The sequence below is a fragment of the Quercus suber genome, unplaced genomic scaffold (assembly GCF_002906115.3).
Source record: "Quercus suber isolate HL8 unplaced genomic scaffold, Cork oak 2.0 scaffold_222, whole genome shotgun sequence".
NCBI lineage: Eukaryota > Viridiplantae > Streptophyta > Magnoliopsida > Fagales > Fagaceae > Quercus > Quercus suber.
Window position 1 is genome coordinate 985,874 of NW_027069680.1, and position 26,757 is coordinate 1,012,630.

A 26,757-nucleotide genomic window follows, 5' to 3' on the forward strand; every position below is an offset into this window, starting at 1 on the left:
AAAAAAAAAAAAAAAAAAAAAAAAAAAAAAAAAAAAAAAAAAAACCATCATCATCCATGAACTACGTGATGACCTGATCCTTTTATCAAGGGGGTGCGTAGGCAACCATGCATTGGTTTAATCACAATTTCCCAAAACCACCTTTGGCCCATTAACCAAAATTACAAAAAATTCAACCATTCCATTAAACCATGTCATTACACAAAATCCAAAAGCCTAAACCCTAAGCCAAACCTTTAAAAAAAAAAAGAAAAAAACAACAACAACAACAACAAACAACAAACCCCAAAAGCCTATACCTTAAACAAAATCCTTAACTTGCAATAATTCCTAAACATAAGAGTTTTTACATCAACTTTTAAATAAACATGTTCAAAGTCAAAGAGTAAGAAGGTCACTTTGTCTTCAGTCTTTTCTTTTTTTGTTGATCATTGATTTCTTCTATGATAGGTACTTTGTCATCATTCCCGTCCCTTCTTTTGAATTCATAATTGTCTTCATCAAGTCTTTCTCAGTTGTTTTGAGAAACTGTTCTCTCATGGCAACCATCTCAGCTTCCTTGTCAACAATCTTGTTCAACAACTAGTTAGAGTATTCTGTAGTCATCCTATGAAAGTGAACCTTGACAAAACATAGGTCCACTCGGAGTTGCCTTCCGCAATCCAACAAAGAAGATGTGGTCTGATCTTGGAGACCTCAGTAGAGGGGGTGGGCACTTCCACCAATAACAGTCCCATTGAATTGAGGTACTGGATTTCTTATTTAAGAACCTCACCCAATCACTCTTAGTTTAGCTCTCAATCTTGATTACAGCCCTGCTAAGAAAACTACTAGGCCTGTAACAACCAGTTGTAGGTGTGGCAATCATGTCCAATTGCTCCATCAGCCATATTTGCAAAGTCAAAGGACTCCCTAAGAAGTTCTAAGTTTCTCCACCATGAAATACGATATCCAGTCCTAGAAGAGTTTCTACCTAGATCAAAGAAACAAGATTATTACCATCCTTAATTTGATTCACAACATTTATGGCTCTAGCATCCATAAAGCCGCGTCTTCCAGAGCAAAGCAAAAGTTTTCGCACCATGCATAAAGCCAAATCAAAGTTTTTCTGCATATTGTCAGTCACTCCATAGGTGCATTTGTCAATCAATTGAGAGATAATGGCATGAAGATTCACCATATAACCTTCAATTATACTATTAGTAATGGAAGTTGGAAGACCGAGAGCATTAGACAAAGATTCCTTATGCCGAGGATCACAAGAAACCGCTATAGATTTTTTGTTAGGATTATTCGTAGGATAGCAGAAAATTCTTCAACTCTTGGAGGAAGTTCAAGAGTATTAAACCGAAACATATGATCTTCAAGATCCCAGAATTTCATAGTAGCATGAAGGAAGTTCCACTTGATTTTGAAATTCCTCAGAGCCTTCCCTCTAGTTTGAAGGCTGTAAAATTGGTTCTGGTATTGAAATCAAAGCTATGAACCCATATGTTGATATCATGAATTGTTGAATGAGAAAAATTATGATTGCTAGCCATGGATGTCTTTTGCTTGTGATTATTATGTTTTACTAACCTTTATGCAGAGATTTGTCGCAAGAGAATTCATTTAAATAAGCTGCATCAGTTCCTAATCAAGTTTGAAATAGGTTTCAGAGAGTTTGTAGCTAACTAGGAGAGTATTTCATGATCACAAACGAAGTAAAAAACTTTCAAGAAATGCGAAAACATGAAACACTTATTGGAAAAGTGTGAGGAGTCGACCCACCATGGCATGAGCGTCGTAGCATGGCCCAGATCAATTCAACACTCTAAAAGTGCCAAATGGCACTCCAAAAGTGTCGAATGGCACTCCGAAAGTGTCAAATGGAACGCAGCCCCTCGGTCCTACACTCATGTAATTCCATGCAGTTTTACGTTCTCGTGTAATTTTTTAAGACCTTTTGACACTCAAAAAGATTATTTTAACCAACTGGAACATTCTGACATGTCTAACTCACTTCTTTTCAAAAATCATCACTTGCATCATTGTTTTCAAAAATTGATCAAGTCAAGTTTTTTTAAGACTCATGAATTCATGTTCCAAACTAGGGGCATTCGCCCATGGCTCATTCATTTTCAAAAAAAAAAAGAAAAAAAAAATCATCACCATCTGTTAAAAAAAAAAAAAGTTATTGAGATTTCCAAAAATCATGCATTCTTTTTAAACTAGGGGCATTCGCCCATGGCTCATTTTTCTAAAAAAAAAAAATCATCATCATAACCAAGGTTTACAAAAATCACGCATTCATTCTAAACTAGGGGCATTTGGCTCCACCTCATTCAAGTAAGTGCAGATTCTAGCAGAGCCAATCAAGATAAGTCTAAATTAGCATTACAAGACATCATCGTGTGAATTCTAAACTTGTCTCGGTTAAAGTTTCTACATAAATCAAGGTGACTCCATAGGCAAAGAGCTAAACATGGGAAATAATACAAGATGGTCTAAGAAACACTTCCTTTTCTTTTGTAGGAAAAATGAAATATACAAGTCATACATCATTAGGACTTTGAGTCCACTTGCATGAGGATCTCCTTGATCCACCTCTAGAGGAGCCACCTTCAGTATTTCCTTCCTGACTTGCGAAAAAGCAAGGATCGTACTGAAGGTTTTCAAGTTCGAGGCTCCTGATCCTTTCCTCTAAAGTTCTTCTAGCAACATTAGTAGTTTCCATTCTATGTGCTTGAAAAGCCAGCAGAATCAAGTATTAATTCCTCCATCAAGCAAAGCTTAAGCAAGAGATACTCAGAAAGCAACCTGGCATACCCAATTCGAATTATTAAGCACATATTGGGAGGATCGAGTTCAAGCCAACGATTGCATGCCTCCAATCATCCGTATGCTTTCCTCCACAAGATCCACATCAACTTGAAGCACAACCCTACCAGGTTAGAAGCCATTCATCAAGCTAAGAAGATATAAGGATAAAGAACTGAACATTCTGTTAGGATTAATGCCCTTAAATCCTATTGTATGATGCTATGTATAATATTATGTATGACATGATGTATGACTTAATATTGTAATTAATAAAGTTGTTTTATTATTATTTGAAATAATGGTAGCATGAATATTCAGACATTATCACAGAGTTCATGAGATGCATAGTATGCGATTTATGTGAAAAATCACAGAAGATATAAATCACAAGTTCTTTGTAAACTCAGAATTTAGTTCGTAGTTGGTGATGAAATTGGGCGTTTCATCTGCGAAGACTATAACATATTAACTAAGATGATTTATCTTGATCATGGAAGTGTTGACTTCTAGTTAATATGTTGATATGTTTTAAGAATTAAAACATATTGAACTGGACCACTGTGAGATTTATTATTCTCCTAACGACTGTCAATTGAATAATAAATCTCACAACTTATATATTTACATGAACTCTTAATCCTGAGAGAATAATGGACCTGATCATGAAGTGTAGGTTGCTTTGATATATCAGGATTGAGATCTAAAGTAGCGGTCAAAATCTCAGTATGTTGGGCAGCCACATTTAGTGTTGATGGAACATATATTCTCAAGATGGAATTCATAGTCTCTTAACGGAGATTCAAAATATTCCCTTGAGATAAGTTTAATGGGTTTGTTATTCAGAATGTTAGGCCTAACTACTTTAGTAAATAGTTACTAAAGTATATATTTATGAAATTGGATTTCATAAATATATGATGAATAATTTAAAGGATTAAACTGGGTACTCAAGGATTAAGATGTAGTAATTTACAAAGTGGCAGTCTACATTCATGACTTTGTATTACTACGAATATTTTATGAAGGGGTTGCATGTATAATAAAGTCTTGGGATATAATTTATTAATAAGGCCTAGAGTGCAATTATATTTATAGAGTGGTATTAAATGTAATTAATGGTAACTTTGGACTTGTCAAGAGTTGACAGAAAAGCCCAAGGCCCATTGGAGCTAGTGTCTTATTGGTCCTTTTGGTCCCACTCCAAGCCACACATTAAAGCCCAATTGGAAAGGCCCAATAAGCCGGCCCAATTAGATAATCAGTTATATATAAAGGGAGAGATATACAGAATTTTTATTAGAGAAAAAAGTGAGACACCATTGTGAAGTGGTGTGTGTGTGTGAGTGAAGCCACTCAATTATTGTCCCTTGGAAACTAATTGAGAGACCACACTTCTTGGGCGTAAAGTGGAATTGGAGTGAAGATTAAAAGTGTTTCCAAGTACTTCTAATCTTTTGTTTTAAATTTCATCGCACCAAGGTACGCTATCTTGTTCTTAAATTTTGAAATTTATATAATGCAAGTTATCAATCATGAATGAAATAGATCTTTGTTTGTTGCTTCCACTGTGTGTTTTGTATGAGATACAAAACCAAATTTAACCAACAATTGGTATCAGAGCCAGGTTTTCATCTCATGCTTGTATAACATGTGATTGAATTTCAAAATAAAAAAATATCATTTTCTTTGCATGATGGGATTCTTGAATCTACCGTGATTGTTCTATATAATCACATTTATAGGATTTTTGATTTCATAATTTATTTTTGGAGATTGACTTTGCGTTGACGTGAAGTGAATTCCTTTTAATATGGAATTCCGTCTTCAAAAGGATTTATGTTGGCCCACGGTTGCATTTTGTTATCTTAAAGGATTTATTTGAATCCTTGTTATATAACAATAATTTAAGACCATTCGGTTAAATAGATTGCATAGTTTGCTTTCTATGTTATTAGTGTGCATTGAATGTAAACTTCTAGATGATATACATGGCTTGGCGCATATATATTTATCCTTGGCCATAAACTTCTAGATGAATTGTTGTTCGGATACAGTTATTGAAATAACTGTCATGTGCGTGCACTATGATATTGCACCGGTTGGATATGGAAGTATATGTTGGCATCATTTGTTGATTATTATAAGGCTTTTGATCTTGCATGGTTTTGGGGACCCATGTGGCATTTTCAATCTGCCATTAACATGCTTTCAATTAAATATATGGGTTTATATGCAAGTTCTTGATGGCCATCTTATACGCATGAAATAATTGCCTTGGAAATATTGAATCCGTATATTGTATATATATGGTGTGATAATTGTCATATATTATAATATGGGTTTATATGTAAATTGCTTATAAAGGATTCAAGGCCTAACTTCATGAATTGATTATTACGTTAAATGCTAGGATTAAAGTATTTGTTTAATGAAATTTATTCCTAATGAGATTAGGATTATGTTTTCAAGGGTTTCTAGCATTAATATGGTTGTTGATCATATCACGGCCTCCATTGTTGGTTCATAGTAGTATGAAATATATACTTTGTCTTTGCTTCGAGCTTAGCATTCCATGCGGAGAGTATTTATTTCATGGTCCTACAAGATTGAATTTCTTGGTTTATAGTAGTTTGATCAAACGCCTTGTCTTAGCTTTGAGCTTTGCATTCCATGCGGAGGGTGTTTTGTATCATGGTACTACAAAATAAGCCTGTTAAGAGAATGAAATGTGGCTACACGTGATTCTAGACAATGGTATACACTAGACTAAATATTATAGTATCCTTTATGCTGAGTTCTTACTATTATTATTTAGAGGCCAAATGTATAACGGCATATTATTAGTGTATGATAAGAGTTATCATGATAACACTAATAATGAGAATAGTTCTCAATCAATCATAGTATTTAATGTTTACTCTATGCTGAGGGATATTGAATATGGGATTGGGTTGTCTTTGCATATATTATATTATGGTTTTGTTAAGGTTCCATATTATATATTTATATGCTAAATTGATAATGTCTAGTTACTTATTATATTCATGTTTATTATTTTCAGATTTGAACATGGCATCATTTAGCCCACTTGTTACTATTCTTAATCAAAACAAACTGACTGGATCCAACTATGTTGACTGGAAAAGAAATTTGGACATTGTTCTTACAGCTGAAGAGCATAAATATGTGCTTACTCAACCATGTCCTAGCTTTCCTTCATTAGATGCTCCTTTTGAGGAAAAACAGCGATATGATCGTTGGCAGAAATCTAATGAGATGGCCAAGTGCTACATCCTAGCATCTATCTCAAATGTTCTACAGCATCAAATGCAGGATGTAGAACTAGCTTCAGACATAATGCTAAGTCTGAAGGAGATGTTTGGTGAGCAAGGCCGTTCTGCAAGGCAGGAAACTATGAGGCATATTTATAATACCAAAATGGCTGAAGGTACTTCAGTGAGGGAGCATTGTCTTAGGATGATCTCTAATCTGAATACATTGGAAGTTTTAAGTGCCGATATTGATGGAGAATCCTAAGTGGATATGATACTCCAGTCATTACCAAAATCATTCAAGGAATTCAGACTTAATTATAATATGAACAAAAAGATTTATTCATTGTCTGAATTAATGAATGAGTTGGTAGCGGCGGAAGGCATCCTTGGTGCTTCTAGTGTTGAAGCCAATGTTGGTGAAGCTTCTACTTCTCAACCTAAATTGAAAGGCAAGGGTAAGAAGAAGAAGAAGAACTTCACTAAGCAAGATGGTAAACAAATTGACTTAGGAGTTGCCAACAAAGGAAAGAAAACCAAAGGAAAGTGTTTCCATTGTGGTGAGAAAGGACATTGGAAGAGGAATTGTCCAATATTCAAGGCTACCAAGAATAAGGGTATGAAAAGTTCATTCCTCCTTGAAATATGTTTAGTACAAAATCCCACAGATTCCTGGTGTGTGGATTCAGGTTGTACTAATCACATCTGCAATTCTTTGCAGGGGTTCCAGGAGACCAGAAAGCTTAATGAAGGGGAATTGTTTCTTACTTTGGCTGATGGGAGCAGAATTCTGGTTGTAGCTGTTGGAGTGTTTAATTTATGCTTTAAATCTAGAGTTTTAATATTAGAAGACTGTCTGTATGTACCTAATATTCGTAGGAATTTAATTTCTACAACTTATTTAGGTAAACATGGATATTGTGTTATCCTTAAAGACAATGTTTAATAAAGAAGGGTAAAATGTTTATCTGTTCTGGCAATATTGTGGATGGACTTTATATTTTAACTCCTGATAAGCATGAATTATATAATTCTGAATTAGATAATGATTCTCATGTAAAATCATTAAAGAGAAAGTTTCCTTCTACTAGTGATGCATATTTTTGGCACTTGCATTTGGGTCATATTAATTCAAATAGGATTCAAAGACTTATCAAAGATGGACTCTTAGAGCCCATGGACTTGATGAATTTTCAGTTTGTGAATCTTGTTTAGAAGGTAAAATGACCAAACGACCTTTTAATGCAAAAGGTAGAAGAGCCCAAGATTTGCTAGAACTAGTACATTCAGATGTATGTGGTCCTTTGTCAATCCAGGCAAGAGGAGGTTATGAGTACTTCATCACTTTTACCGATGATTACTCTAGATTTGGTTATGTGTACCTAATGAAACGGAAGTCTGAAGCCTTTGAAAAGTTCAAAGAGTTTAGGACTGAAGTTGAGAATCAATTAGGCAAACGTATAAAGGCCATTCAATCTGATCGTGGTGGCAAATACCTTCTTGGGAATTTTAAGGATTACTTAACTGAAAATGGGATTGTATCCCAAATGACTGCACCTGGAACTCCACAACAAAATGGTGTAGCAGAAAGAAGGAATTTGTAGAACAAAATTGATCTTAAAAGGGAAGAGAAATACCGTTCTGCCAATCAAGCAACCTTGTAGATGATCTCGAACAAATTCAGAATAATTTCCTTCTATTCCTGCAATAACATAGCCATCAAGGACCCGAGTAATCGCTTCATCAGCCAGGAAATCAACTAACCGAACGGCGTGACAAGGAGGAGTTGGAATTGCGGTAGGAGGATACACATGTTCAACTTGGGGCAACACCTGATCACCAAGATACCAATACTTTCCATGCCCACATTCAAACAATACTTGGCTGCCATTTAGTTCTAGAGCCCGTTCACACTCAACATACCCCTCACATCTAGCCCAAGGATTTAAGTTCATCTGAAAAATCACAAAAAGGAACTCAGAAAAAAGAAGAGACTGAATCATAACCAAGTGCCAAAGATTTAAAAAGGAGAAGGAAGAAGGAATTCACATCATCAATGGTCAGATTGTCAATCACCATGTGCCAAATCTCCAAAGAATGCCTGGAGGTATAGACAAATGAAGTTTGGGAAACTAATGGAGAAATCTAGGAAAAATGCCAGTAACCTCCTCTTGAAATACTCATACATCCAGACCTGAAAACTTCACAACATCATTACAACATAGCCAAAATGATTTTCCACAACCAACACACAGCCAAATAAAAACTAAACCTCACGTACCATACAAATGGAGCCCCACCCAAGCTTGAAAGGCTCCTCCTAGAGAGTTGGGTCATGAAATGCATCGAGTAATATAGGCCATGCCGCCCCAGTCATAATTCCATATTTGTTCAATTTTTCTCAAGCCCCCCAAGTAGCACAGATTCATAGTACTGCCTAAATCCAGACACAAGAAAGTCCCAATAAAAAGAAGTATGAACATACGAGCATCCTTTGCCATAGTCTCACATTGGGGAATGTTCTCACATAGCCAAGACAAAGGAATATTGTTACTCCTCATTCTAGAAGGCACTACACCTAGAAGTTTCTTGAGCTCAATTGAAGCTAGGGAATCATTGACAAGAATTCTTTTACCACCCAACCTAAGACCAGTGATAACAGAGAAGTCATAAGGTGTCAACATTACCTCCCCAATGCCTAGAAAATGGAAGGAACCGGTAGTGTCCCAGAAGCACTCTGCTAAGGCAAGAAGTAACTAAAGATCTCTGTACTCATGTGTCTCATGATTTGACAAGCTTCGAAGAAAGTGCCAAAGCCCACTTCATTGATGATGTTTTTGATGCTAGGAGACAATGATGCCCATACACTTTTCAACATTTGGAGACTACCTCGACTCTTGAGACTCTACAACATAAAAGTTCAAGCTTATCAATTTTCACGACCAAAACCCACATGTCCAAAAATTCCCATGCACCCAAAAAAGTCAATGTCCCACAACAAAAAATCAATGCCCCACCAAAATGTCACTACTACCAAATTTTACCACAACCAAAATTTTTGACATGTCCATACACAACTACCAAATTTTTCCATAGCCATGCAAAAAGAAAAAATTCCTACATGACCAAGATAAAATTTCCCACAAGTTCATGCACAAATAAATTCTCACATAGGCAAAATCATAACCACACAAATTTTCCAAGAATCAACATCACATACCCAACAAAAATTTTCCATAAGTCAAAACTTCATACCCACAAAATTTGCCAATACCCACAAATATATCCATGCACATACCCACAAAATTTTGCCATGTCCATAAAACAAAGTTTACATATACCAATAAACTTTTCCCACATATCCCATGAACACATTCATATAAGCCTAACACAAATTTTTCACAATGCAATACTCTCAAAATCCAAACCAAAGTTCATCCAACAACATCACAATCTACCTACATTGTCAAAATTCCAAATGCCACCAACATTGTCCAAATTGCAATAAATAAAAATAAAGAAAAACTCTTCAAGAATGCTCCAAAGCCAACATTTCCAAACATGATCATTCACACAATGCCCCCCAAATTTCAAAATAACCAAATGATAATATCTCACCATGAAACTTTCAATGAAACATGCAACAACATTTTTCCAAGCAAAGAAACCAAAGAAAAACTCACCTTGGTGTCTACATGACAATATGGAGCATGAGTCCTAGGGTTTTGAAGAAGTCCATCATCATCTTGTCAATCAAATTTTGGATCATATTTCTTACCATGAAAAGCAAGAAAAGAAGATCCCTTGGAGGAAGAAGTCATTTTGATGCAAAGAAAATGGGTTTCACCAAAAATATATGATGAAAGTACTATAGAGATGGATGAGAGAAGGTTAAGAAGCTTAGAAAAGTGCTTTTGTGAGAAGAAATGGTGAGATGAAGAAGAAAAATCAAGGGGAAGAAGAAGGTGAATAGTGCCAATGGAGGAAGAGAAGATGATGGAAGATGAAGCAAAAAAGGAAAAGAGAAGAGACAAAGAAGTGGGGGACCAAAATTTCGGCCCCCATACTTGAAACTCATCCAAAAGCTGAGTCAACTCAGTCAAACTAAGCTGATTCAGTCAACCTAAGAAAAAAAATCTTTTTCAAAGTTTTCAAGTATCTTTCAAAATCCAAATTTTCAATTCAAAATTTTCACTCCCAAATTCTCAATGCCCAAATTTTAAACTCAAATCATAAGTTTTCAAAAATTCAAGCCTTTAGATTTCATGATCAAAATTTCAAGGCTCAATTTTCAAAATTCTAAGTTTCAAAATTTCAAATTTCAAGTTCCAAACTTCAGGTCAAGATTTCTAAGTTCCAAAGTCTCAAAATTTGAAATAAAAATTTTAAAACCTCCAAGTTTCAAAAATCAAATGTTTCTCAAAAGAAAAATATTTTGTCAATTAAACTTTTCTTGATAAAGTTCAAATCAAGAATGAGTAAATGAAAATCACACATCTCATAAACAGTGGGACCACGAAGCACCTATCAGTTAAAATTTAATTCTAAATTTTGACTTTTTGCAGGCAACAATTCCAGATTGAGATCAAAGTAGAAGAAAACCTTTGATCGACATTTCAATTCCAGATCAAAGTAGAAGAAGACCTTTGATTGCCATTTCAACAAATCCAGATCAAAGTAGAAGAAGAACTTTGATCAACATTTCAATTCCAGATTGAAGTAGAAGAAGACCTTTGATCGACATTTCAATTCTAGATTAAAGTAGAAGAAGACCTTTGATCAACATTCCAACAATTCCAAATCAGAGTAGAAGAAGACCTTTGATCGACACTCCAACAATTCCAGATCAAAGTAGGAGAAGACCTTTGATCAACATTTCAGAATTCCAGTTTCGAAGTAAAGAAGTCCTTTGGTCACCCCAATTGCTAAGAATCATGTCTAGAGTCATCAACTACTAGCTAAGTTCAGTATTTTCATGTATTGTCAAAAGATAAGGCACTAGTTCTATGTTCCAAGATTTTAGATTCGATGGCTAGGTAATCTTTAAAAATGCAACCTCAATTAAATCATGGTCGCTAAAATCAGTGTCTTTGTTTTACATTGACATTTGCTTTTCAAGCTCTATCAATAAGGGGCATTTTATAGACACTCAATTTTACACTCAAGGAGAATTACTTGAATGACCATCAATGTACCCCAAAAATCATAATTGCATCGCATGCATCAATTTTTTCTTGCATTACATGCATAATTTTATCTTTGTATTACATCCATCATGTCATTCATTATATATTATAAAAATGATCTTGAGATTCTAATGGTCGCAACAATGTTTCCGGTTTTCAAATCGGACCATTGTATCGAAAGATATTGCATAATCAAGTTTACATGGTTAGCATGCATTGCGTCTAGGTAAGGTCGACCACACATGATTAGTTTAAATTAATTCTAACTGGTTAAACCATTAAAATTAATTAAATAATTCTGTGATTGGTTGATAATTAGTTTTTAAAATAGGATGCATGCATAGGAATAAAATGGATGATTGGATAACAATAAAATTATGGATAAATTGAACTTTATCAAGATTTATTTTAAGGTATTTATCTACAAGATAATTGTTCTTAAATAGCCTAATTATTCGAAAAAGAGATGAAAAATCATAGATGAAGGATGAAAACATGTCTAGGTACAAGGACTGGACAAAAAATCCTAGAAGAGGGGTCTAAATGGCACCTGAACACGAAAGAGTGTTTAGTGTCCAAAGGCCAATTCAGCACTTTTGGAGTGCCGAACAAAAGGGCTGAATTTCCATGTTTAGGCTTTAGCCCTGATAGGCGAAAAACGTATTGACCCCTTGTGATGAATTAATTAATTAATTAGTCAAGTTTATTAATTAATCAAATTAACATGCAAACGCATGGTAGCACAAACAAATCACCAATTAAACTAAGTGCAGTGGAAAATAAATTGACACAATGATTTGTTTACGAATGGGGAAAACCTACATGGCAAAAATCCCATCGGGTGATTTTAAGGCCAACACTCTTGAGAATTCACTATTGTTATAACAAGTGGTTACGAGTAAAGGAATCCCAGTACTTTATACCAACCTATAGTTTAACCCTTACCGCAGTACCCAATTGGACTTGTTTTGTGGTGACAATCTCTCCTTGTAATGCACGGATCCCAGTATGTGACTAACCAATGCGCGGATCCCCGTACACGATTTCAATCACTAACTAGAGAAGGTTGTTGGTTGCAAAGTTCTTCAATTCATCTAGACGATGAAGATCAAGAAGATGCTTGGTCACAAAACCCTACGGTGTACAAACACAGCAACTTCTTCACAAGAAATATGAACTAGGGAAAATTCTGTCTCCGGTTACAATTTGCTTAAATAAATTTTGCTCAACACTTGTGCAACTTGTTCGACATTTGACGGCCCTTAAAATAATCATTTTATATGTCTAGTGTTGTGAGAAAAGAAAACCCAAACATACAAACAAGGATTGGAGTCAAAATAGGACCGAAATTCTGTTTTTCATAAACCTCGACAAATACCCTATTTGTCGAGCTGCCGTCGAGCCACGGGGCTGGAATAGCTCTTAAAGCTTGATAGATGGCTAATTGTCGAGCTTTAATGACAGACACTTTTCAAACTTGAATCTTTGACAAACTTGCATGGTTTCAACACTTAATCTTGAAACAAAATTTCTTAAAGTATTAAACACATTCTAGATCTAACCAAATATAAGTAAAGTGCGTTTTGTCAAAGGATTATCCAATTACATAAAATAGTAATATATGTTCCTAACAAGTGAACCACATATGTCCTAACAATCTCCCCCTTTGGCAATCTATGACAAAACCACAACAAACAAATGAGATATGAGAGAAGTTATAAATCATTCAACTTGTAAGGTTGAAATTTATCAACCATCTTATTGGCTTTATTCCGTGTCAATTTTCTTGTAATTTAGCACTTAGTAACCCTGTATTTAGGTAAGATTGATGTAAGGGTAGTGTGTGAAGAGAGTGTGAAGAAAAACTCAAGTTTGTGTAAAGAAGCAGAGTTTCGCGGCTAGGACTCGCAGTTGACTTGCGACTGGCAAGCTGCCAACTACAGCCACGTGAAAAGCACATAGGGGAATTGAAGGGTCGCGCCAGCTGTCACACTACAGGACAAAAGTCCCAGGCTGGCCAAGCCGTTACCTCGCGACTTGAACTCGCGACTTGGACAAGCTGCCAAGTTACCCTGTTTGGCAAAAACTGACTCTTCGTATTCCAAACACACACCACTATATATAGACCCTTATACCTACAAAATCAAGAGAGCTTCCAGAGAGAATTTTGTGAGAGAAACCCTAGAGAAAAATAAGATTTCGTCATCCCCAATCTTCACTAAGAGACTTTACAAATTCCTCTACTCTCTTCCTCTCCATTGATACATCCTTGAGAGGCTATTAACCAAATCCTTTTCTTATCACACCAACGTCTGTGAGAAGGTACATTTGGTGCTAAGGGAAGCAGTTTGGAAGGAACCAATGACTATTGGTTGATGCTATGGTTTAGTAGCAGAATTCGGTAAGCTAAAGAAGAAATAGGTTCGGCGTAACCTCATTGGAGCAAGAAGCTTGGAGGGCTTAGGTACACTGAGTAGATTAGGCTTGGAGGGTCTTCTGCTGTTCATGTATCTCAACTACATTCTTTAGTGGATTATTTACCGTTTGGAGGGCCACGAAGAGGTTTTACGCTGAGGGCTTCAATTTCCTCTTTGATAACACATCGCGTGTTGTCCTTGTGTTTGCATATCTCTTCCTTTATCTTTGCCTTTTATTTTATGTTGTGGATGTTATTATAATTAGCTTAGATTGTTTATCAATTCTGTATTTAGCTTATGTTCATGTTCCGCACATTAATTGTTTGATAATAAGCTTGAATTATTATTTTATAATTTGTGGTCTAAACATTCAAAGGTGTTTTACACGCATTTTTAACTTTTACAACTCATATTCACTTGTTACATACAATAAAATCTATCATAATACAAACTCTTGAAAAACTTTGCAAGAAGAAAGTTTATGGCAAGTAGACTTTAACAACCTGTATTTTTGAAACACTTGAAACAAAACTCATCAAGGCATCTTTGTGTGAAACAGAAATAATAGATTGCATATAATATATAAAAAACATGTGTATAAAGAAAGGAAAGAAACAATACATGAAGAGATAGGTGAAAGAACTATAATAACAACCTCAAATGTATATATATAAACAAGTACAAGGTTTGCTATCACAATATGATCACAAGATCTAAGGTACAAGAACAATGTATCTAAAATAGAAAGAAAAGAAAAGATACATGAAAGCCTCACTACATCCCTCAATGTGCACTCTCCCCCTAACAAAAATCTCATATACTAACCCTCCCCCTAACTATGACTACTTTCATAACCAAAACTACTCCCCATTTTTGTCACGAGTGGCAAAACGTTAGAGTGTCAAGTAGACATCTCTTTAGAGTTGGAAGAGCTCGCATCTCCATCCTCACCATCATCATCATCGTCAGAGTCATCATCGTCCTCAGCTGCCTCGGGTGCCTCGGGAGGAGGAGAGGGAGACTCCATAAAACCACCAAGGTGGGCTTGCCGTCTAGCAATACGGCCGACATGGGTGTTCACCTGATACAACTTAGTGGAGAGTGTATCAGGGCGAGCATCCATGTGCTGAAGCTGCACCATGATAGCGTCTAGAGTCATACTTCCCACTGAAGTAGAGGGAGCAAAGGTGGATGGAGCTAAAGGAGTGGAAGGAGCTGCAAGACTAGACCGCCTCGAATGAAATTGTGCCTCGCTCTGTTTAACGGTACCTTAGTTAATGGCATACATAACGAAGAAGTGGTCGGACGAAAGAAAAGGAACAGAAAAATGGCATAAAATTCGTGTGATAGCTGAAGGAAAGATGAGCTTATCACAGGTAGCCATATCCTTATTCACATCTATGACAGAAATAATGAAATGTGAAGGAGAATCTATAATGAGACGCTTTAACAAGGAAAGCAAAAATGAACACGAGGCTCTGTGATAAAGTTATAGTGAGAAAGAAGGTACAAAACAAAAGTCATCACCATGTTCATAAATCTAGGACCTTTAGCAAAGGTCGAACATGGTGTAAACTGATGATCACCCTAATCAGAAGGGTGCTCGCAGAAAGCAGAAATCATCTCATCTTTGGACATGGTCCTCAAATGCTCACAACCAGGGTAGTCAAGATGCTCTACCCTCAGAACACGGAGCACATCAGATACCAAATACATGGTGTGACAGCTATGCGCTTACCTCAAACGCGAGTATGAAAGAGAGGTACTAAAGAATCAAGTCCATGCATGTTGGAGAAAAACTCCTAGATCAGCACGGAAGGACAAGTGTTTGGGACGTCACACAATGACTCCCAACCCCAATTGTGAATGATAGTGGGTAGGTTAATGTCAAAAAAGTCCAACAAAATGACTCGGCGTTCTGAATAAACACCTCGTCTAGAGAAGTTCTCCGAGAAGTCCTTTCGGGCATCCTCATCATGGAACCGAATAAAAGAGGGGGTAGGATTAGAAGAAGACGATTCCCTAGAATGAAGAGGGTTTTGGGACGGTGCAGACTTACATTTTGGTGTCATTGATGTACTAACATAAACTATAGAGTGAGGGGGAAGAAAGAAACACTCAGAAAAGTCCCAAAAATAGTTCAAATATATAAAAATATATTGAATGTAAAGGACGTATGCATGAAAATGCATGAGCATGTGACGTGCAAAGATAATTGCATCATGGGTTCAACCTAATCCAAACCTACCAGCACACAATCAGTTGCACACATCTAAATGCATGAAAATATTGTTATCATGCTCAAGGAATGCAATGCATGAAGTTTTTAAGATCAAATCTTCAAAACCCATCCCAAAAATTACACAAAAACCTCTTTGATTTTGAAAAACCCCAAATTTTGCAAAAATCCCAAAAACTTAGGTCACAAAGCATGAAATGCATGAAAATGAGGGATTAGAGACTTACCAAGTGAGATTAAGCTCAAAAATTGCTTAAGGAAGAGGTTTAAGGGAGAGAGAAGAGTGTTTGGAAGATGAATAGCCACGAACAGATCGAGAAAGATCAAGGAAATGAAGTCCGGATCGCACAAGAACCTATTTATAGAACCTCAGTAAATCTCGACAGATCGAGGTGTCGAGAGGTATCGATCCAGGTGTCAAGCTTTAAAAGCTTCGACAGATGCATTTATCGAGAGGTTTCCAGAGGTGTCTACAGCAAAACAAGCTTGATGGATTGAGGAGGTATCTATGAGCTATTGAGGAGACAGGAGATTTCTCGATCGATCCACCTAGCTATCGAGAGGTGTCGAGATTATGAAGAAAAACAACAAATGAGCTTAATAGATAAGCCAGGTGTCGAGAAGTGTCGAGATTGCTTAAAAACAGTTTTTCAAGAAGGGAAAAATACAGATATGAATGCAATCAAGCATGCAATACAACCAAGAATCCAAACAACATTTTAACCTTTCAAAAACATCTCTCAACAATAAAAATGTTAAGCATATAGATCCCAAAACACACACACATATACGTGTACTAAACAAGTTTAACCAATTTTATATTTCAAAAACAAGTCAAGACAGTTTAGTGAGCATCCATTAACACATGTAAATCTTGTGATGGCCAAATCACATTGTACCTGCACATGTATCAAGAGTAGCAAAGAATATTGCGTGTTGTGTGTGAAAAACATCACAAGATAGCATAAGTTTATACATGTTATGACGATTTGAGATATGAGAAAATTACTTTAACTTACACACAATCATAACTGTTTGATGGGGACTATCACCTTTGAGGTGCATCCTATAACTCCCACATCTCCTAGAATACCCGCTTGCAATCATATATAAAGCATTTTGAACTTTTTGCTTTTTATTTTTCTTCTAAGCAAATCATTCATAGGCATATAAGAGAGAGAAAAGAAATACCCAATGATGTTAAGCTTTTGGCATTCCAATTTTGCTAGGCCAAAGCACACAAATGTCATTGACATTGTACTTTTGCTATGCCGAAGTATACAGATGTCATTTCATGATTGGCAGGCAACAGTGGTGAGATGGTCATTTATGTCTTTCTCTTAGGATTTTCTAGTCCTTCCCGTCAAAAAGAGTAATACGAGTGTTAAGTACAAGAGATTACTTGATCTTACTCATCACAAACACGAGCCACAAAGTTCACTTACTTAGTTGTGCATAAAGATGCTCATCTAAGCTACAAAAGATAAAAAGTTTAGAAAACTTTGTTTCAATTGCCATCCAAGGTACACAAGTACCAATGTAAACACACACTGTTTTTGTATTTTTCAATTTTTCAAAATTTTTTTTATATGAAAAACAAAATAAATAAAACTGAAAATAGACAAAAACATGTTAAACAAAGCAAAGCATAAATCCTAGATGCAAATGCATGAGGATGGAGGAGAGAAAGAGATCAATCCATGGAGATGACACCGATGTTTTGACGAAAGAATTCAAAACATTTGTTGTCCACAGGTTTAGTGAACAAATCAGCCTTTTGATCATCAGTGTGAATAAACTCAAGAGTGAGAGTACATATTCGACAAGCTCCCTAATGAAGTGATGTTGAATCTCTATGTGTTTAGTTCGAGAATGTTGAATCAGATTCTTAGAGATGTTGATGGCACTAGTATTGTCACAGTAGATGGTAAGATGCTCTTGACAAATACCATAGTTATGGAGGAGTTTTTGCATACATAGGAGTTAGGTGCAATAGCTACCAGTAGCGATGTACTCAACTTTTGCAGTGGATAATAAGATGAAGTTCTACTTTTTGCTCATCTAGGAGACAAGATCATTACCCACATAAAAACAACCCCCCTATGTACTCTTTCTATCATCAGCATTCCCAGCCCAATCAGTGTCAAAATACCCAGTTAAGACATCATTTCTGTCCTTGTTGTACCACACACCAAAGTCGGCAGTGGTTTTGACTTACTTTATGATTCTTTTTAAAGCAGTCATATGAGATTATTTGGGATTAGCCTGATATCTAGCACTCACTCCCACACTATAACTAATGTCAGGTCTACTAGCAGTAAGGTAAAGAAAACTACCTATCATGCTTCTATAGAGAGATGGATCAACACTTTTTCCTAACAAGTAAACAGTGAGTTTAACATTTGGGCTCATAGGGTTTCTAACTGAACTAACAGATTCCAAACCAAAATTTTTCACAAGATTCTTAGCATATTTAGATTGAGATAGGAATATGTTGGGAAATATAGACCCCAGTTGAAAGAATTAACAAGTTTTAAACCCAAGTTGTTAATTAGATTAATTATGAATAAACCTTGTTAATAACAAACAAACATCAATATCATGTCAAAATCATGCAGCGGAAAAAATAAATAAGACAAGATATGATGACCCAGGAAAACCAATGAAACCAACCAGTTTCACAGTAAAAAACCTAGGGGGAAACCTTCCCGAAAAGCAATTCACTATGATAAAGAGAAGTTTCAGATCTAGTACAAAACCTTTGTCCCTAGACTCTACAATCCCCGTAGATGAACTCACAGCAGAAACCTTCTACCGCTTCAGAACCTCTGAACTCTTCAATATATGAACGCCACCCTTTTTGTTGCACGAATCCCAATACGTGACTAACTCTTTTGCACGAATCTCAAAACGTGACTCACTCACCAACTTAAGGAAGAAGAATGTTGGTTGCAAAGTTCTTCACTTCATCAACAATGAAGATCAAGAAGCACTTGGTTACAAAACCCTAAGGCGCAAAGACGCAGTAGCTTCTTTCAGAGAGAATAAGGCATCAATCACCTTTTGCATATGTTCTCCTTGTATTCTCTTATGTGACGGCCTTTAAAATAAGCCTTATATAAGTCTAGGGTTGTGAGAAAAGAAACCCTACTCAAATACATAAGTCTGGCCCAAAAATCAAAAAGCTGAAAATTCTAATTTCCCGTAACCTCGATCGATCGAGAGGTGTTGAGGAGGTGTCGAGGTTTAATGAATCTCAACAGATAGCAGCTATCGATGAGGTGTCGAGAAGGTGTCGAGGGGACAGAAACTTTCTCGATCGATCGACCAGCTATCGAGAAGCTATCGAGATTGCGATAAGAATCAGCTGAAGAGCTCGACAGATAGCCAGGTGTCGAGGAGCTATCGAGAAGCTATCGAGCTATCTATTCGCAGGTGTTGAGATATTTGTCCAGCTTTATTGAACACCTTTTCTTCACTTGTTTCTTGGTCCAATCTTCATGGCTTTAATACTAGACTTGAACAACATGTTTCTTCAAGTATTAAACACAACTTAGATCTACCCAAATACAAGTAAAGTGCGTTTTGTCAAAGGATTAGCCAACTACATAAAATATGTCCTTAACAGAATATACCTGAATCTTGTTGACGAATTTGCAATCCAAGAAAGTGAGTTAGCTCTCCAATCATGCTTATCTCGAACTTGGCCTGCATGAGTTTTGAGAAGCTATGAGCAAGTTCATCCTTCGTAGACCCAAAGATGATATCATCAACATATACTTGAGTCACGATCAACTCACCATCTTCCCTTTCGATGAAGAGAGTCTGATCAACCTTTCCTCTTGTGAACCCATGTGACACCAAGTATTGTGTAAGCCTATCATACCAAGTTCTAAGGGCTTGTTTCAACCCATAAAGTGCATTCTTGAGGTACAACAGATGATCCGAAAAGTATGGATCAATGAATCCTTTTGGTTGAGCCACATAGACATCTTCTTTAAGTAGCCCATTTAAGAAAGCAATCTTTACATCCATCTGGTAATGCTTCAATTTTAGGTGACAGGCTAGGGCTAGGAGAATTTTGATGGACTCCATACAGGCAATTGGGGCAAATGTTTCATTATAGTCAACTCTTTCCATTTGTGAGTATCCTAGAGTCCAGACATCATAAACTAAAGTAGTTCATCATGCATTGCCTCAACCCAGCTTTCATCCTGAGGGGCTTCCTCAACTTTAGTGTGTTCAACTTGTGACAAATAACAAGAATAAGACACAAAGTTAGCAACACATTTATCAACTGTTTGCTTTCTTAATGTGAGTTCATTCATGTTTCCCACAAAAACTTCAGGAGGATGATTTAATTTAATCCTGGAAGAAGGTCCTTTCTCTTCATGGGATTCAAAATCTGGTGAAGTAGGTATATCTACAGAATCTTCCGTAACTCTAGGAGTACCAAGAGTACTAGGAGATGCGGGCTCTTATTCAACAATTTTTGGAACTTCCTTTGGCTCAGGAGGAAGAGTTTCTTTGGAGAATTCCTCACTAACCTTTTCAGAACCGAAATCTGAAGACTCATCAATAACAACATTCACTGTTTCCATTACCTTCATAGTTCTTTTGTTGTATACCTGATAAGCCTTGCTTGTAGAGGAGTATCCTAGAAATATTCCTTCATCGCTTTGGGAATCAAATTTTCCCACATTCTCTCTATCCTTGAGAATGAAATAAGTACTTCCAAAGATTTTGAAATACTTCACATTTGGCTTTCTTCCTTTCCATAACTCATATGGAGTCTTCTTGGTACTGGATCTAAAGTACACCCTATTAACCGTATGACATGCAGTGTTAATGACTTCTTCCCACAAGTTTCTAGCCACATCCTTATTGTGCAACATGGCTCTAGCCATCTCCTGAATAACCCTACTCTTTCTTTCTACTACACCATTCTGCTGAGAAGTAATAGGAACAGAGAATTCTTGAGATATATCTAATCTTGTGCAAAAGGACTCCATATATGAGTTCTCGAATTCTTTACCATGATCACTTTGAATACGATCAATCTTCGAGCTCTTTTCATTATGCAATCTTATGCACAATGCTTCAATGTACTCAAGAGCATTTGACTTGGATTGTAGGAGGATAACCCAAGTGTACAGTTGTCTACCACAACCATAATGTATCTCTTGCCATCAAGAGACTCGGTTCTAATTGGACCCATAAGATCTAGATGTAAAAGCTCCAATGGTCTAGATGTAGTAGATGTTTGAATGCTCGGATGCTTAGCTTTCGTCTGTTTCCCAAGCTAACATGGTCCATACACCACATTGCTCACTTTACTAAACTTTGGTATCCCCAAGACTAATTCATGCTTAGATACAATAGAAAGATGTTTGTAACTAGCATGTCCCATTTGTTGGTGCCATAAATCTTCATTTGGTAGACGAATGCTATTACACTCAATATCAGCATCAAGAACCAATCCATAACAATTGTCTAGAGTTCAAACACCACTTATGAGTTTCTTTCCCGACTTATCCATGACAAGACACTTTCCTTTTAAGAATAACACCATGAAGTCTTGATCACATATTTTACTTATGCTCAACAGGTTCACTCTCAGACCTTCTACATATAGAACATTTGCAATGTCTAGTAGTCTAGGTAGAGAGATGATTCCCTTTCCTTTAATCTGTGACTTGCTCCCATCACCAAAAGTGACATTGCCACCTTTCTTAGACTCGAAAACCTTGAAGAGAGATCGGTCTCCAGTCATGTGTCTTGAGTAACCGCTATCAAGGTACCACAAACACGTGTCCATAACCTTAAATGTGAACTTCATCATAAAACACACTTCGTGCTTAGATGACAGATCAGCGGGAATGGTGCTTTCTCTTATCTGCTTTTTACGAGCTAAACCTTTAATTTTCACTATTCTCAGACGAACTCCTTTGCACATTTTCATTCTGAGATAGTCTAGTTTCCTCTTGGTTAACCTGAGATCTTTCCCAATAGTCATTATAATAGAATTCAAATAACTTTTATACTTGTAATTTCTGATACACTCAAACAAGTAGAGATTAGAAAAAACAAGATGTATTTGAAAATAAAGATTTCTTCAAACCGATTGTAGCCATGACAACAGGGGTCAATGGATCACACAGCAAAGATTAACCCTAATTAGAGTGTGCCTGTTCTGATACCACTTCATAGGCTAAAAAAGTATTGACCCATTGTGATGAATTAATTGATTAATTAGCTAAGTTTATTAATTAATCAAATTAGCATGCAAACGTGTAGTAGCACAAAAAAATCACCAACTAAACTAAATACAGCAGAAAATAAATTGACACAATGATTTGTTTATGAGTGAGGAAAACCTATACGAAAAAAACCCTACCAGGTGATTTTAAGGCCACCACTCCTGAGAATCCACTATTATCATAACAAGTGGTTACGAGTAAAGGAATCCCAGTACTATATACCAACCTAGAGTTGAACCCTACCCCAATACCCAATTGGACTTGTTCTGTAGTGACAATCTCTCTTTGTAATACACAGCTCCTAGTACATGACTAACCAATGCGCGGATCCTAGTACGCGACTTCAATCACTAACTAGAGAAGGTTATTGGCTGCAAAGTTCTTCAGTTCATCTAGACGATGAAGATCAAAAAGATGCTTGGTCACAAAACCCTGCGGTGTACAAACACAGCAACTTCTTCACAAGAAAGATGAACTAGGGCAAATTCTGTCTCCGGTCACAATTTACTTGAACAAACTTTGCTCAACACTTGTGCAACTTGTTCCACCTTTGACGACCCTTAAAATAATCTTTTTATATTTCTAGGGTTGTGAGAAAAGAAAGCCCAAACATACAATCATAGATTGGAGTCAAAATAGGAGTAAAATTCTGTTTGTCATAAATCTCGACAGTTACCCTATTTGTCAACCTGCTGTTGAGCCACAAAGCTGGAATAGCTCTTAAAGCTCGATAGATGGCAAGCTATTGAGCTTCAATGACAAGCACTTTTCAGACTTGAATCTTGGACAGACTTGCATGATTTCAACACTTGATCTTGAAACAAAGTTTCTTGAAGTATTAAACACATCCTAAATCTACCCAAATACAAGCAAAGTGAGTTTTATCAAAGGATTAGTCAATTACATAAAATAGTGACATATGTTCCTAACAAGTGAATCACATATGTCCTAACAGGCCTAACGGCCTTCGGGTAAGGATAAGGCACACCCTTTTCGATCTTTTTGCAAAAGGATGCATCTAGATTCACATCCTAATCATCTGTGCCTATTTTTTAGAGTCCTCTGACCTCTATAAATAGAGATTGAACCTCATAATTCAACATCTTTTTTTTTAAAGCTATGAGAGGCATACGTTTTGGGCTCTCCAATTGCTCATATTTTCTGATCCCCTCTCTAAGTTTTGCTGCTTAAATTAGGATTTTTAGGTTTCAAAGATAACTGAATAAGTTTCTTTGAACCCTAAAACATCCTCTCAAGAACAAAGCGTGCTTATGCAAGAGGTTGTTTCCTTAACCCTATCTTTTTCTTTTGCTTCTTTTTATGTTGACGAATGTTTTTATCCATAGCATGAATTATTAATCATTTTTTTGTTTAAAGCATGATTGTTTTTATGCAATTGTTGTAGTCTCTTTCTTGAATATTAATAATCTGCATGTGAATAACTCTTTTTCTTAAAATAAAAAAAAACAGATTTGCATCTTCCCTAGATGTAGATATGAATTTTTCTTCAAAATAAAATAAATCTGTATCTTCCCTAAATGTAGATCTGAATTTTACTTCACAATAAAACAGATCTGCATCTTCCCTAGATGTAGATCTGAATTTTTCTTCACAATAAAACAGATCTGCATCTTTTTTAAATGTAGATCTAAATTTTTCTTCAAAATAAAACAGATCTACATCTTCCTTAAATGTAGATATAAATTTTTCTTCACAATAAAATAGATCTGCATCTTACTTAGATGTAGATCTGAATTTTTTTTCAAAATAAAATAAATTTGCATCTTCTTTAGATGTAGATCTGGATTTTCCTTAATCAAAATTGGTTTGTGTCTTCAATAGATGAAAATCCGAACATTTTTTATCAAAAAAATTGATTTGTATCTTCCTTAAATACAAATCTATTTTTTTTTTAATGCATACAGAGTTTTTTGAAATAAAGAGAAAGATAAAACATAATTGTTTTTGTGTTTGTTGCATAAATTTAAATTATGAGTGAAACTCTCTTCTTCAAAAATCTTTTTCATTCTTTTGAAACATACAAAAAGCGTATCTGATTTTTCTGTCATTAAAAACCATTTTTTTTATCATCACAAAAAAGATCTAAATTTTTATCTCCGAAAACCACTTTTTTAACAAATCTGGTATTTTGACAAGCCAAAATCAAATTTTTTTACCAATCAAAACAAAGCTGATTCTTTTTAGAAAAAAGAGACTTCATTCATAAATAAATTTATATGATTTAATTTTAGTATCACATGTTCAATATATCATTCATGACATGCATAAAAAGGTACATAGGTCACAAGAATCTAGAAGACTAGACTCTGTCTGGGCGAAATGGGTGCCTAACACCTTCTCATTCTGTAACCTAGCCTCCAAATTTAGGTCTTTGGCTAGGTAGATTTGGCATTGTCTTTATTTATTTTGGGTAGAATGTAACTAGGACAAAAGGCCATGTATTTTGGTAGTTTGTAACTAGGACCCCAAGCCATGTAATCTTTCAATTTTTCCAATTATATATTTTCTTTTATTCAATTAATAAAGAAAACAATTCAGTCATGTCTTTATTTTTTCTTATTTTTTCGTTTAAAAAAAATAAGTGGCGACTCCATACCACTTACCCAAAAAGAGAGATGCCCTAAAAGGTACCTGAATCTCTTTTTTTTTAGGGACATTTTTTTGAGGTCTCTCACACAAAAGTAATGCATTAAGTAGTTTACCTGAGTCTACATTGAAGTATGCACTTGTTGGCTAAATTTTTCCATCATGTTTTAAATTGGGCGTCCCGTTCCATTCTTTGATTTCTCTCTTCAGCTTGTAACTGGGTCAGTGTTTCTACTTGAGTCTCCAATTTTGTAACCCTCTAGTCACTGGCATGGGACATCGATAGAGTCGTAGTGTACTGTAAAACGTCTCTCGTCTTTCTACTAGATAGGGTCGGTCCAGAACCCACCCCACTGTAGACACTGCATTTTGTATCCCTTATAACTTGGGCCCCAGTTCCCCAATGATACTCAAATTGACTTGAGAAGTGTTAAAATAGAAAATATAACTTTTTAAATGAGCAAAAATCTATTTTTGGAAATAAATGTTCAAAGTGTCCCTCGGCCCACATATGTGGGCAGCGGCCTGTGTAAGTGGGCCAAAGCATGCATATGCAAGCCCATTCCTGTATACGCAGCTAGGGTTTCAAAAGTATGAAAAATACAAGTTTTCTACAATAATGGCAAAGGTTTGGAATGAATCCCACAACGTCTGGGAGCCATTCCAAACCCTATTTTTTCCACTATATAAAGTTTTATATGATACATTTTCAAAACACACAGAATTCCCACAAGAAAAACTTAAGATTCACTAGAAAATAGTGAATCAAAAGAGAGTTTTTCATAAAACATCCTCAAGTCATATTTTATTTGGTTGGGACCTTTTCTGGCCCAATCCTTTGAGTTTAAGATTACTAATCGCTTGTTTAATGACTTGTGATAGATTTAATTGAGGTGAACGGTTAAAATCAAAGCTTAGGAACTCCTTTTTGAGGTATCAAGCTTCAACCCTTTCTTTCTTTCTTTTTTTTATTTTCTTTCTTTGTTTTAATATTGTTTTTGCTTAGTTTGTATTTGCACATGTTTGCTTAGGTTAGTTTCATAGTTCTTTTTATGTTCTAAACATGTTAGGTTGTTAAAATTAGGGTTTTCTTTTATGTTTCTAGGTTAGGGTTTGTGAACAAATCTGTGCACGCATGCATATGCATGTTAAATCACAGGTCTCTGGCTGCGTACACAGGCACTTGCCCAGAAGCCCTAATTCAGATCTCTTATGTTGTTTGGTTGGCATACTTCACATGTTTTGCCTCTATTTAAATTTTTTTCATTTGTTTATACGTACCTGAGTCTCTTTCTTGTATGTTTGCTTATTTTTAATATGTTTAGATTAGGGTTTTACGTTCATGTCTTGTTTAAATACCATAATCATTCATTCACATGTCCATGCATAATGCCATAGGTGCTGAAATTCTACAAGGCAAGTCATGCATTCACATGTACATGCATGTTATTTGTTTAATCCTCTCTTGATATATATGTACGAAGTTGGTGCCTCGTTTTTTATTCATGATATGACTTGCTTGCTATCACATTGATGTTTATTGCTTTGCTACCATGTTTGGGTTGTTGCCTCGCCTTTAGATGTATGATAGGGTTTTCACATGTTGATGAATGCTAGGGTTTACATATATGTGTGGTTTGGCTCTTTATTGCTTTATGGATAGATATAATATGTTGTTTTGTGATGATGATGCCATGATTGTATGTTTAGATGTATGCTAGCATGTGTGTGAGTTATAGATACAAATATTGAATTGTTTTTTAATAAGGTTAAGATGTAAGACACAATAATGGGAGGCAAACCTTAGGGTTGAGCAATCTTGGATGCCTAACACCTTTCCAAAAGTGCGCCTAAACTCCAAACCCATATTTTTGGTAGTAAGATCAAAAGGTCATTCCTCGAAAAGGACGCTATATATATAGTTCCTAAACCATTGCAAAAACTACATGGCGACTCCCCCCTTGTGTCCACACC